The 14313-nt window shown below is 42.9% G+C and overlaps 1 protein-coding gene across 1 annotated transcript in view; it reads left to right on the top strand.

Annotated features, from left to right (window-relative positions):
- The first annotated feature begins 764 nt into the window (after positions 1-764).
- The window catches only part of PEAK1 (pseudopodium enriched atypical kinase 1), a 45217-nt gene continuing 31668 nt past the window's right edge, over positions 765-14313 (top strand). The window contains exon 1 of the mRNA XM_075345570.1: positions 765-1458. The gene's annotated coding sequence lies outside the window, so the exon portion shown is untranslated. The remainder of the gene's footprint in view (positions 1459-14313) is intronic.

The following is a 14313-nucleotide window of genomic DNA, read 5'->3' as shown; positions in this document are numbered from 1 at the left end:
ATCAGGTATGGAGAGGGAAACACAAAGGGCGCAATGAACAGAAGACAAGACCACAGGGTGAGGAGACACAAACATGAGAACGCGGATGAACCAGGATGGGTAAACAACTGACAGGAGAGGGAAGTCCGGGACTGGGACAGACTGATGAATGGAGAGGGTACAGGTCAGGGCACTATAACAAGGAGTCAGACCAAACTCAAATCTCACCAGAGCCAGTCACAGGTTGCACAGCAAAACTATAAACAGCACTGGAATGCTGGTGCAGTGACCAAGTATAGTGTCTCCTAAAACCAGTACGAGGCTGATGGGAGTTAACCCCTGACATGACCAGGACGGGTCTGGGAAACTCTGGAGTGGAGAACACCGGTCCTGGATCATGACAGCTCCATTTCCCTTTATAACAGCATCCAAGTAGTGCAATGACCTGATGAAACCACTCCCTATGTTGGTCACTGACATCTGGGAGGTAAACGGGGGTGGGGGGAATCTCATTGGGAGTCCAGGAAATGTATATTGAGAGACATATTGTATCCCAATTCTTTGTAGCATTGTAATAACTCGGTTACAAGATGTGTATAGTTTGGTGCTTTATGGCTGCCAAGAAAGTTCACCACTACATTTTTGAACGACTCCCAAGCCGCTGCCTCAGTCTCGCTTAGTTTTGTGTCAAATCAATGTCTTTAATAATTTCCCTTATTTGTAGCCCCACAAAAATTCTTCCTTGATTTTGCCCTCACTGATTTGTGTAAACGTTTTTCTTAGGTGCAAAGCCTTCGCCATCACGATCCATCGCTTTGACAAAGTTTTCCAGTTTTATGTGGAGTGGTAGAAGAAAAACATGTTTTGGAGCTACCAGAGGCTGATGCAGGACATTTGTTTTCTTCCAGGAGTGAAACTGTTTCTTTGTTACCTTCAGATCACCACAAATATTCCACTCGTAGTTTTCGTAACAGATTTTTTTGACAGCAGAAGGCGGATATTTTCATGTTTCTTTCAGACTTGCTGCATAAGCAAGAGAAACATTGCCATTCATTGCCATTAAGCAGAAGTACCACTTTTAAACTGTTTTTTGAAAAGCCTCCAATTTTTAGTTCTGTGCTCTTCTCCCATTGGATCTAGCAGAGTTTGCATCTTTACAGTAAACCAGCTCCCCTTCCATTGAAAATAAGTGTTCAAGTTCCTGCTGCCTATGGCAAAAAAAGGCATGTTCTGGTCCTTGCTCCAGCAAGTGCCAGCCTTAGAGCCTCAAAGCCAAAAGCTCCACCTGACGTTTTGATAGTTCGTGATCTGAACCTAAATTCTTTAGATAAATCTGGTTTAGGTTGAGGCTCCCCGACTCATGGCCTAGAAAATCAGGATCTTCTCGATCACCTTCTTCAACCAAATCAGTATCTGAATCTTCTTCCAGATCCAAGGACCAGGGTGTTGGTGGAGTGGGGAATGGCAGCTCTGAGCTAGGTGAGACTGGCCTAATAGCTGAAGGACTGTTTGGATGTTTCACTGAATTTCTTGTTTTACTTGTAATTCCAGCAATTATTGTCATACAGAAATAGCAATGTGTAGAATGGTCTCTTGTCTCCCTCCATACCATTAGAACAGCCAATACCATGTGCCGTGGTTTGCCAATGAGCCAAATTGTGAAAAGTGTAACACAAGTTGTGGAACAAATATGGGGCCCAAAGTTTTGTCTTGATCTCCAATTTTGCACTGAAAATACAGGATATACATTTTCTTCACAAATGGCGTTATGCTTCTTCTCTGTGATTTTTAGTCACTTCGCCACAAATATAGCAAAATTTGTTGAGTTATTATTATTATTATTATTTATTATTATAGCGCCATTTATTCCATGGCGCTTTACAAGTGAAAGAGGGTATACGTACAACAATCATTAACAGTACAAGACAGACTGGTATAGGAGGAGAGAGGACCCTGCCCGCGAGGGCTCACAGTCTACAGGGAATGGGTGATGGTACAATAGGTGAGGACAGAGCTGGTTGCGCAGTGGTCTACTGGGCTGAGGGCTATTGTAGGTTGTAGGCTTGTTGGAAGAGGTGGGTCTTGAGGTTCCTCTTGAAGCTTTCCACGGTAGTGGAGAGTCTGATGTGCTGAGGTAGAGCGTTCCAGAGTATGGGGGATGCACGGGAGAAATCTTGTACACGATTGTGGGAAGAGGAAATAAGAGAGGAGCAGAGAAGGAGATCTTGTGAGGATCTAAGGTTGCGTGCAGGTAGGTACTGGGAGACTAGGTCACAGATGTAGGGAGGAGACAGGTTGTGCATGGCTTTGTATGTCATGGTTAATGTTTTGAACTGGAGTCGTTGGGCGATGGGAAGCCAGTGAAGGGATTGGCAGAGTGGCGAGGCTGGGGAGTAGCGAGGGGAGAGGTGGATTAAGCGGGCTGCAGAGTTTAGGATAGATTGGAGGGGTGCAAGAGTGTTGGAAGGGAGGCCAGAGAGCAGGAGGTTGCAGTAGTCGAGGCGGGAGATGATGAGGGCATGTACTAATGTTTTTGAGGATTCTTGGTTAAGAAATGCACGGATCCGGGAGATATTTTTGAGTTGTAATCGGCATGAGTTGAAGAGGGCTTGGATGTGTGGCTTGAAGGATAGAGCAGAGTCGAGGGTTACTCCAAGGCAACGAGCTTGTGAGACTGGGGTGAGTGAGCAACCATCAAGTTTGATGGAAAGGCTTGTTGGAGGAGGTGAGTGAGGAGGAGGAAAGACAATAAACTCTGTTTTGTCCATGTTAAGTTTTAGGAATCGTGCAGAGAAGAAGGATGAAATAGCAGACAAACATTGTGGTATTTTGGTTAGTAGAGAGGTAATGTCAGGTCCAGAGAGGTAGATCTGTGTGTCATCGGCATAGAGATGATACTGGAAGCCGTGGGACTCTATGAGCTGTCCCAAGCCGAGTTGGTTACACAACTGCTCGACATGTTTAACAGAATGTCCTACAGCACAAGAACAAGAGAATTAAAACTACATTCATTATAATAACAGTTTAAAGTAAAAGAAAACTTGGCGATAAAAGACAACTGATATTCACAAGGACAAAGGACCAAAAAGCGCACAAATCCCTAAGATTATTCAGCCTTGGAAAAAAAACAGAGCTCTGTTTGTTACGAAAGTATGAAAACAAACCGACTACATAAGAACAGTGCAAAGTCATAACATCCCAGCACCTAAAAAGCCAAAGTAATTTATAAAGAGGCAATGTAGGCTAAATTTATTGGGAAAATTGGTCCAGATACTAAAATTCTGATTGCAGATTTGGCATCGGCAGACAAAAATGCTTTAAGAACAATCAACAGTACTCATTTAACAAAATCTTTGTTGATCAGTGTTATCATTAATATTACTACTGTTATATTAATGTCGATTTCACACATTCTCCTTTATGGGCCCAATACGAACCCAAACGCAAAAGCCTCATATATGGCATTGTGATATACAGTGGAACCTTGGATTAAGAGTAACTTGGTTTGAGAGCGTTTTGCAAGACAAGCAAAGCTTTTTACAAATGTGTAACTTGGTTTAAGAGCAATGATTTGCAATAAGAGCAAATCCTCACCGTGCACAATTCCAGTTCTGTCTTTTCACCGCGCTCTGACCCGCTCTGGAGGTAACTTTCTGTACATATGTACTGTATACAGTATACCATTGTACAGTATATACTATATAGCATGTCTATCAATTTGCATTTATGGATACAGTATTGTACTTTCTGCTAACCAGTACAGCCCATTGCTTGTACTGTATCTGCCGCACACCAGCAATTCTATTGTAAGCTAAAGTGCAGTTTAATTTGCTTTTCTACTGTACGGTATTTGTATCATTGTACTTTAATATAATATGAATACAGGACATTATTTTGTATTACTATAATAAGTTTGTATAAATACAGTAAATATTTTTGGGTTGTGGAACGATTTGTCTGCTTTTCGATTATTTCCTATGTGAAAATTCGCTTTGATATCTGAGTAACTTGGTTTAAGAGCAGACTCCCGGAACCAATTTTGCTTGTAATCCAAGGTTCCACTGTATAGTAGACCTGTTAACAGTCCACACACCACCGTCTGTATTTGGACCATAGTTGTCAGACAAGTAAAACCGATCGTTTACACAGGATGATGACCTGTTGAAAATTATTTTATTATGCCGATTAAACTATGATTTCACCCGACGAACAAGCATATTGCTCATCCGTTGGGTGGTCGATAACCTGTTTAGACTTGAGGACAATGTACACTGCACATTAAGTATTCTGTACTGAGAAAATATACAGTCTAGTATTTTAACTAAATTCTGAAAATGATGCAATTTCTATTGCACCCAATATCATTGTATAAGGTGGGAAGGAAAACCTGATATGAGGTGTTGAATTGTGATCTAGGCAGTGTTCAGTCAAACAAGATTGAGATTTGGCCATCAAAACTGCCAAAAATGGGAGTGATTGCAATAACTGACTGAATCTGCCACTAAAGACAAAGTAAAACTGCTCGTCAGCGTTAGTAACCAAAAACAAACAGCCCCACATACAGTCATGTCTGAAAGTATTGGCACCCTTCAAATTAATCCAGAAAGTGAAGTATTTCTCCCAGAAAATTATTTCAGTTACATATTTTTGTTATAGATTATTTTTTCTTTTGTGTGTATTGGAAGAACACAACAAAAACAGAGAAAAAAATGCAAATTAGACATAATTTCAGAAATAAAGGGTGGTACAAAATTGTTGGCATCCTCAACTTAATATTTGGTTGCACACCATTTGGAAAAAAATAACTGCAATCAATCGCTTCCTATAACCATCAACATGCTTCTTACACCTCTCACCTGGAACTTTGGAGCACTCTTCTTTTTCAAACTGTCCCAGGCCTCTCATGTTTTAAGATCTCTCCACAGATCTTCAATGGGATTTAGATCCAGACCCATTACTGACCACTTCAGAACTCTCCAGCTCATTATTTCCATCCATTTCTGGAGACTTCTAGAAGTATGTTTGTTGTTAATATCCAGCTGGAAGACCATGACCTAGGACGCAGACCAAGCTTTCTGACACTGGGCACTACATTTCAACCCAAAATTCTTTGGTAATCTTCGGATATCATGAATGATGCCTTGTACACAGTCAAGGCACCCAATGCCAGAGACTGCAAAACAACCCAAAAACATCTTTGAACCTCCACCATATTTGACTATAGGTCAAGTGTTCTATTCTTTGTAGGCATCATTTCATTTTTGGTACACAGTAGAATTATGTTCTTTACCAAAAAGCTCTATATTGGTCTCATTTGTCCACAAGACGCTTCCCCAGAGAGATTTTGGCTTACATACATTTTGGCAAACTGCAGTCTAGCTTTTTTATGTCTGTGTCAGCAGTGTGGTCTTACTGAGCCCCCTGCCATGGTGTTTCATTCCAATCAAATGTTGACGGATAGTTCACGCTAAAACTGATGCACCCTCAGCCTGCAGAACAGCTTGAATTTCTTTGGAACTTGATTGGGGCTGCTTATCCACCATCCGGACTGTCCTGCATTTTAACCTTTCCTCAATTCTTCTCCACCGTCCATATCCAGTTGATTAGCTACAGTGCCATGGGTTGTAAACTTCTTAATTATGTTGTGCACCATGGACAAAGGAACATCAAGATCTCTGGAGCTAGACTTGTAACCTTGAGATTGTTGATATTTTTCAACTATTTGGGTTCTTAAGTCCTCAGACAACTCTCTTATCCTCTTACTGCTCTCCATGCTTAGTGTGGCACACAGACACACAATGCAAAGATTGAATAAACTTCTCCCTTTGTTATCTGGTTTTAGGTATGATTTTCTTTTTGTCGGGAAGTGTTACTTTCGACAGGTGAGCTTGAATGAGCATTATATGCTTGAAACAATGTTGCTTACCCTCAATTTGGAAAGGTGTCAAATTTTGTTCAACCCATTTTGGGGGGTTTGTTTGATATTATCAAATTTGCATTTTTTTCCTCCTTGTTTTTTTTTTTTTGTTTGTTTTTTTTATTTATTATTTTTCCAATACAGAAAAAGAAAGTAAACGCGTGCATAACAAAACATGTGTAATTGTAACATTTTCTGGCAGGAATACTTAAAAAAAAAAATGTCAAGGGTGCCAACACTTTCAGCCATGTCGGTATCTCAGCTTCCTGGAGCACTATGGCTGATATTCGGGGCGAGTTTAAACAATATTGGAGGGAATTATTCTACCACTTGACTATTTCTTATAAATACCCTCATAACAGTATCTCATGTGTGAGAACGTTGTGTCTGGATGATATCGTTCCATCTCCCTGGGCTCTTGACGGCACTACTGCGGTAGGGATGAGGGTTGATGTCACACATCTGTAGTCTGGCTTGATAATTGACAATTTAGTACAAAACGTTTATAAATTCAGCATGTCCTGCGGTATTTTATAGATTAGTCTCGCCATCATCTGTGTGATAGCTCTGTAGTGCTCTTTACCACTTCATGCATTGGAGCAGCCCCACATTTCTATTGATTGATACATGAGCTCCTTTTTCGTCCCCATTGCTTTTACAGCTTAGTCTACATTCACATTTCCATCAAGTTATTTTATTTGTCTGTTCCGTTTTTAGGAATAAGAAGCGGATTTGTTTCCAACATTGCTTCTGCCCGTCTTAGGCCATTTGCGCACTAGAAAATCGAATTTTCTTAAGAAAATTCCGGATCTCTGCAAGAATCCCGCACCTGCGGCAATAATCCGCACGCAAATTCCGCGTGCAGTTTTACCACGGAATTTCTGCATTTTTTTCCGCAAGTTGGTCCCTGCAGGTTTTTACCAATAATTAATGGTAAAACCGCAGGGACCTGCAGAAAAGAAGTGACATGCTCTTTAATTCCGCAGCGGAGATTCCGCGGGTAAATCCGTAGGTATAAAAAAACGCAGTGTGCGCACAGCATTTTTTTTATACCCAAAGGTTTTGCTGGAGAATGACTGCAGAAATGTTAGACACAGCACAGCACAGCAAATCCACGGTAAATCTGCAGTGTGCGCACATAGCCTTAGAGATGCAAATGGAAGCATAGGAATCCCATTGATTATTATAGGGGCCATCTGGGCTCTTTTATGTGTCCGTTTTTAAAGAAGAAACGAGGGCATCCTGCAGAACATTTTCTTTGGTTATTAAAGCTGAGACATAACAAAACCCAGACGGTCCCCATAATAATCAATGAGGCCCCTCCGCCTCCATCTGCATCAGCTAGGCAGCGCATCCATTTTTGACATTAATTCAGTTCTGTTTTTGGGAACAGTGAAGCGTCTGAGCAGAAATGTGAGCGTAGCCTAAGAGATGATCATGAATGTTCAGCATAGAAACTATCTGTTCCCACTCCAACATTATTTTTAGGGATCTCGTATCTCCCATTAATTAATGTCCTGCTATTTTGTATGTGACATTGTAATGTTTCACCAGGTTCTTCAATAAAGCCTTTGTCGCCAGATCCGGGGTATGCGCTCGCAGGTGTCTTCATCAGCCATGCTGCTGCCCCACTTTTGGAATGTGACTGTAGGAACCAGATGGTCACAGAGAGGCACTGATTCTGTGTAGAGGGACCCTGTCTGTGCATGTAGGCTTCTAAATGAAATGCAAGTGGTGACAGGGACGGAGAAAAGTGCAGCAATGTGTATTCCCCTCTGTATCCACGCTGCTTCTTTACCTGTGGTCACCCTGTCATTTTCTCTGTAGACCCATGATTAAGTGAAGAATGAAAGCTTGTGAGATAATGAGTGCGGTGTGACATTTGTGGGTTGTGTCGCCCCCCATTTGGATCAGTGCCAACAATTATTGAACATGTGTCTGAGCCCAGCTTTTATTTTACAGAAACTTTCCCAGGCATAATAATATCTGTATGTGAAGCTGGCCATAACCTTCGGTCATCTGTTAATGAAAAACCCAGCACTCGCTCAGTGATCTTTTGGGTTTTTCATTAACATATACACTTGGATGATTTTGTGTGCTTGTTTCAACGGGGAGTGGAGGTGATTCTAGTGCCAGTCAAAAGGCTGACTCCTGCTGACCCTTCCCACCCATTTATTATATGACAAGCAGCTCACTTGTTGTATGGCCAATTCTCCCAGTGTCACAGATGTGTCACCAATGCCCGGGGTCTTTGTCCCCATCTGGACATGAGGCTTAAGAGTGCTTTACACGCTGCAACATCGCTAACGATATATCGTCAGGGTCACGGTGTTTGTGACGCACATCCGGCGTCGTTAGCGACATTGCAGCATGTAACACCTCTGAGTGACCTAAAACGATCGCAAAAGAGGTAAAAATCGTTGGTATTGGAGAGGCCGCTCCAACACCAAAAATCGTTGACAGGTGAGTAGCTATGTTGTTCGACGTTCCTGCGGCAGCACACATCAATATGTGTGACACCGCAGGAACGAGGAACCTCACTTTACCTGCGTCCCACCGGCATTGATGAAGGAAGGAAGGAGGTGGGCGGGATGTTTCGTCCCGCTCATCTCCACCCCTCCGCTTCTATTGGGCGGCCACTTAGTGGCGTCGCTATGACGCCGAACGAACCGCCCCCCTAGAAAGGAGGTGGTTTGCCGGTCACAGCGACGTCGCTAGGCAGGTAAGTATGTGTGACGGGTCCGGGCGATGTTGTGCGCCACGGGTACCGATTTGCCCGTGACGCACAACCGACAGGGGCGGGTATGCACGCTAGCGATATCGCAGCGTGTAAAGTACCCTTTAGTGTCACAGGTGACAGACAATCATGTGGTGTCTGGCAATAGAAGGTCACAGCATTTGGCTGCGCAAAATGCTCCCTGACTTTCTATTGTTCCTGCTGTTAGTATTTATTGGTATAGGTAGCTTCCCTGCTGGATTCATCTCTCCCCTTTTGTACCCAGCAGGAGCTCGCCTTTCACCCAGCCGCTGATCATCAGTACTCTCTTGGTGCTTAAATACTCCCGTCTTCCTTGGACTGTGGCTGGTGATATTATTCAGTTCATTCTAGGTCTAGTTGCAAGCAGGTGGCTTGCTCTCATCTGTAGTATCGTTGCTGAAGCTTTGCTGAACTTCTGCCTATGTCATCTGTGGATAAGTAGTTCATGCTTGTTCCCCCTTATGTCCTCCTTGTGTCTTCCTTTAGTGTTTAGTGGGATTGACGAAGAGCTCATCCCACTTGTTCCCTATTTAGGGTCCAGCACTAGGGATACCTAGGATCAGGTATCCAGCTCGGCGTATTATGTGCAGAACCTATTTAGGGTGGTGAGGGACCCCAGGGACCAGTGGTAGGTTTGGTCAGGGGGTCACAATCTCCCCCTTCCCTAGACACAGGGTTTCCCTTCCCTTTTGCTGTTTGCTTGGTACGTCCCCATAATTAACGTTACACCCAGCCATATTAACGCACTGCCAGAGGTTTCTGAAGCTAGTTGGTGGCGGTGTACTGAATGCTCGGAGTTGTATCATCAAGATTATTACATTGTCCAAATCCAGTCTTGGGTCATATGAATGTGATAGTGATTGGCCTTTTGCTTAAGATGCACACCAAATTTGAACTCTCTTACAGATGAGAGCCGTCATGTATTTTACCTGAATGGCAGCTATATAGTACTACATTTCCCATTATGTCCCAGTTTCTGTTGAAGCAGAAATGTCTGGCATCCACCAGTAAAACCAGGTGTCAGGAGCCAGACCTGTGATGATCCGCTATGTCTAATCAGAGACAACACTTTTAATGGTTAAAGGGAATCTGTCAGCATTTTTTTGCTATGTAAGCCGAGGACAGCATGCTGCAAGAGTTAAAAATACAGAAAGCAACCGTGCATCTCTGATCAGTATGAGTGCTATTGTTTACATAAACGAAAGGGTTTATTACCCTGTGATTATCATTACAGGACTAGACAGGCAGGTGCAGATATGTCCGACACGCCCCCTGCTGTGATTGACACCTCACTGTCAATGCACAATCTCTATTGAGAGCCTGGTGTGGGTGGGGTCAGCTATCTCAGCTCTTCTCTGTTCCTGACTCTAAATTCTGATTGTTTCAGAAGGCTTCAGCCAGTAATCTATGTGATACACCTTTTGGATTCAGAATCTCCTTGCCTATGTTAAGTTGCTGTCAGATGAGGTGGCAAAAACCTGCTGCCAGATTCCTTTTAAATACCTATTGTAGGCCTCACTCTATTTCTAGTCTGATTTGAGGCCTTTACCTGGAACTTGTCATACTTGCTCTGCGCACCAGTAATTTGTTGCATAGTGTATACATCGATCAGCCATAACATTGAGCGTAGTGTCACACAAGATGGTGCGTGCACTTGCAGCGTGCTACCAAGTTGCATTCGGGATGCAGCTGCATCATGATGGTCACCGTAGCTATCAATTGTATTATAAGGCAATTATGACTTCACTATACTTATTGTTTACACTGATAACCAATCTGAGAGGTACTGTGACTGTAATTATCCAGCCGCAGGAAAAAATGTGCAAGAATATGAAGAGCTGAGTAACTGACAATGGCCAAACTGTGTTGGTTAAACTGAGTCAGTGTCACAAAAATGGTGGCGTTCTAGGATGTTCCTGGTATGGTCAGTATATCCCACAAGTAGTCCAAGTAGGGACATCAGGATCCTCAAGGCTATGTCCATTTAAAGGGGCTGTCTATGACTTATACATTGACAAACCTGTCCTTGGGGCACCCCAACAGAGCAGCTGTTTGCAATTCCTGCTGCACCAACTGTACAGAACTGGAGCAGCACAGCTACATATACAGTTTAGTGTTCAGTAGTGCCTAGGCTGAGACTAGATCCTATTCACTGTACAAAGCAGAAGTAGCACAATTTTGTAATTTGTGTACTCCCTGCCAAAGCAGGAGCGGCACTCGGCTGATTAATGAGGCTGTCGTATCTGACCCCCACTGATCTGATGTTGATAACCTAAGTCATGGATGACCCCATTGATACACATAGGCTAGATTGGTCCATCAGAAAAAGTACTAAACTTTATGGCTTGATAGGAATATGGTAGAATATTCAGATTCATCTATTTGGCTATAATTCTGGCATAAAACTGTTGTAAATGTTGCAATTTTTTTCGCTACTTAGTTGTGCGCAAATTTTGTGACGTTTGGCATTTTTACTCCAGTAACTGCAAACTCCGACAATTTTTTTTTAAAAGGAGGCAGAGCTTATCCATGAACGGGCATGGCCGAGGGTGGCTGACAAATTCATCTTAATTTTCACCATAAAAATAGAAGTCTTGATGATCAGAGCCACAGTGCATTGTTGGGTGCTCTGGAGAGGTGTGCGTGGCTTCATACTGGTGAGAGGGCTCATACTGACCCCATCTTAAAGTGCAAATAAGAAGACAGCGTCATGTGCTAGGTGCTGCCGGAAAACATGGGCTCCTGGCATTCACGTTACGGTATCTCCTAATGGCACAATAATGCACTCTGCCACACTGCACACATTCTTCAGGAATGTTTAGAGGAACATGATATAGTTCAAGGTACTCCATTGGCCTCCAAATTCTCCAAATCTCAGTCCTATTGGGCATCCAAGAGACGTGGTAGAAAAACAGGTCCAAAATATGAAAGCCCCAACTTACAGGTACTATAGGGTATCCACCAGATTTTTTTTTATCTAATCAGAGAGCAGAATAAATGAGGGGCAGGGACCCGCATTACAGGGATGTCTCACTTATTGGGCTGCTTGGTGTAGTTTTGATAAAATCACTGTCTTCTTAGCAGGAGATTATCACTAGAGGAGTAGAAAACCCGCTGCCAAGTAGTCCAATAAGGCCACACCATTGATTGGCTTTTTTCTTCTTACACACAGTGTATACTGGTAGCTGTCAATCCGTTGTGTCGGTAGGGTTACGCAGAACACACACACACATACATACATACATACATACATACATACATACATACATACATACACATATATATACATGCGCGTTTGTCTCTTTGACTATTTTATTGACAGCTATCAGTGTTATGGCTGCCACTGAGGTTGTCACTCAGCTTTCCCAGACTCCTGACTGGTCAGTGTAATGGAGAAATGAATAGCGGGGACATTTCAGTACTTTCCATTTTACGATCACATTTGCTCATCTCCTTCCAGTTTATATATAATAATTGTCCCTAGTAAATACAGACGGACCTGTAAATCTAGATTTCTTTGTTTTTCTTTATGTAGCCAAGGAAGTAGTAATTTCCTGGACCATTTTCCTATTTCGCCCCTTTATGGGTGTTTAGTTTCTTAATTTGGCTGCTAGATCACAATTAACTAAGATGAGGGTTTGCAATTTTGCCTTCAAGCTCTGGTATTATTTATAAGTTACTTGTTCCTTCAAATGGCACCATGTAATGGTATAATGTATCCTTCAATGAGCCATCCATTAGCTGGGGAAGAAAATCCGCCTGTAATGGGATGGGGATTCCTCCGGGATGCCTTGATCTCTTGGAATATTATCCACCCCTGGGAATCCATCTTTATGGAGTACACACAAATACATTTAGGGTACTGGCCGGTGGAATTACATCGCTTTGTATTCTTGTTCTATTGTAATGTGGAGATTTCCTTTATCTGATTTTATAGTATTGTAGAAATGTCAATGCTGTACATAGACTGTGATCATAAATAGGCAGCAGTAACTTGCCCCATGGACGGCCACATGAAGTCTTACAGAATAGTAATCGCATGATGGGATTGTTCAGTTGTGAGATTTTGTAGGACCTGATTGTGCTCTTGGATGACAATGGTTCTGACACCAATTTGTACATGACCCCTGCTATAAGCAATGGATTGTCCTAATGATATTTTGTTGTAAACCAGTGATATCAAGCCATGGTGTGTGTTTTAAATTGGTCAGAATATGTTTTAAATGGTGCTATGTGCATCACTAACAGGATTTTAAAGGGAACCTGTCACCAGATTTGGGGCCTATAAGCTGCGGCCACCACCAGTGGGCTCTTATATAGAGCATTCTAACATGCTGTATATAAGAGCCCAGGCCGCTGTGTAGAACATAAAAAACACTTTATAATACTCACCTAAACGGTCAGTGTAAAGCAGATTGGTCAGATGGGCGTCTCCATTCTCCGGGTGCGGCACCTCCTCTTTCGGCCATTTTTGTCCTTCTTCTTCTGAAGCTAGTGTGGATGACGTGTCCTACGTCATCCACAATAACCGGCACTGAGGTTCCGCTCATGCGCACTACAATACTTTGATCTGCCCTGCTTAGAGCAGGTCAAAGTGCCCCTGCACAGGACCCCAGTGTTGGCTTGTGTGGATGATGTAGGATACATCATGCACCCCGGCTTCAGAAGAAGAAGGGCAAAGATGGCCAAAAGAGGAGACGGCGGTACCGGAGAACGGAGACGCCCATCCGACCCATCTGCTTCACACCGACCGTTTAGGTAAGTGTTATAAAGTGTTGTTTATGTTCTACACAGCGGCCTGTGCTCTTATATCCAGCATGTTAGAATGCTGTATATAAGAGCCCACTGGAGGTGGCCGCAGCTTATAGGCCAAAAAACTGGTGACAGGTTCCCTTTAAAATACCAAAAATAAAAAACAACCATGTAGTCATCTTAAAAAAAAGACTTTATATGGTTAAGTGAATATATTTCATACCTTAGCTTTCAGTCATAGGGGTTGTGCTATTGATGTCTTCCGTCACTGGCAATCAACATCAGTCATGCTATTTTTTTAATTAACTCATGCCCACCACATTAGAAATGTTTGCCATGACAGCTCCAACGCCACGGCAATCTCCCCTGTAATCCCACTCTGGTGCACTAAATGTCTGCTGCCTGGGCATGCGCACTCAATCCGAGTGTACATCCCCAGATTCATTATGTGATGTGCGCATGCTCCGAGCTGCTGACATCACTTTGGGAGTACGCACTTAGCGCGTCCCTATTACCGACATCCCTAGGTATGCGCAGAGTGACAACTGCAAGTACAAAAACGCGCACTGTCGCGCAGAGCGAGGAGAGAAGACAGAGATGCCTGTAATAGGGACGCGGTAAGTGTGCACACTCCCAAAGTGACGTCAGCAGCCTGGTGCATGCACACATTACATAATGAATGTGGGGACGTACACCCAGATTTAGTGGGCATTGGATGGGATTATAGGGGAGATTGTCGGGGCACTCACGGCAATCATTTCTAATGTGGGGGGCGTGAGTTAATTAATTAAAAAAAATAGCATGACTGATGTTGATTGACAATGACTGAAGACATCAATACCACAACCCCTATGACTGAAAGCTAAGGTATGAAATGCATTCACCTAACAATTTTTTTTTTTTTTTT

Source organism: Anomaloglossus baeobatrachus, chromosome 4 (assembly GCF_048569485.1).
Source record: "Anomaloglossus baeobatrachus isolate aAnoBae1 chromosome 4, aAnoBae1.hap1, whole genome shotgun sequence".
NCBI classification, from domain to species: Eukaryota; Metazoa; Chordata; class Amphibia; order Anura; family Aromobatidae; genus Anomaloglossus; species Anomaloglossus baeobatrachus.
This window is presented reverse-complemented; position numbering and strand designations above follow the sequence as displayed.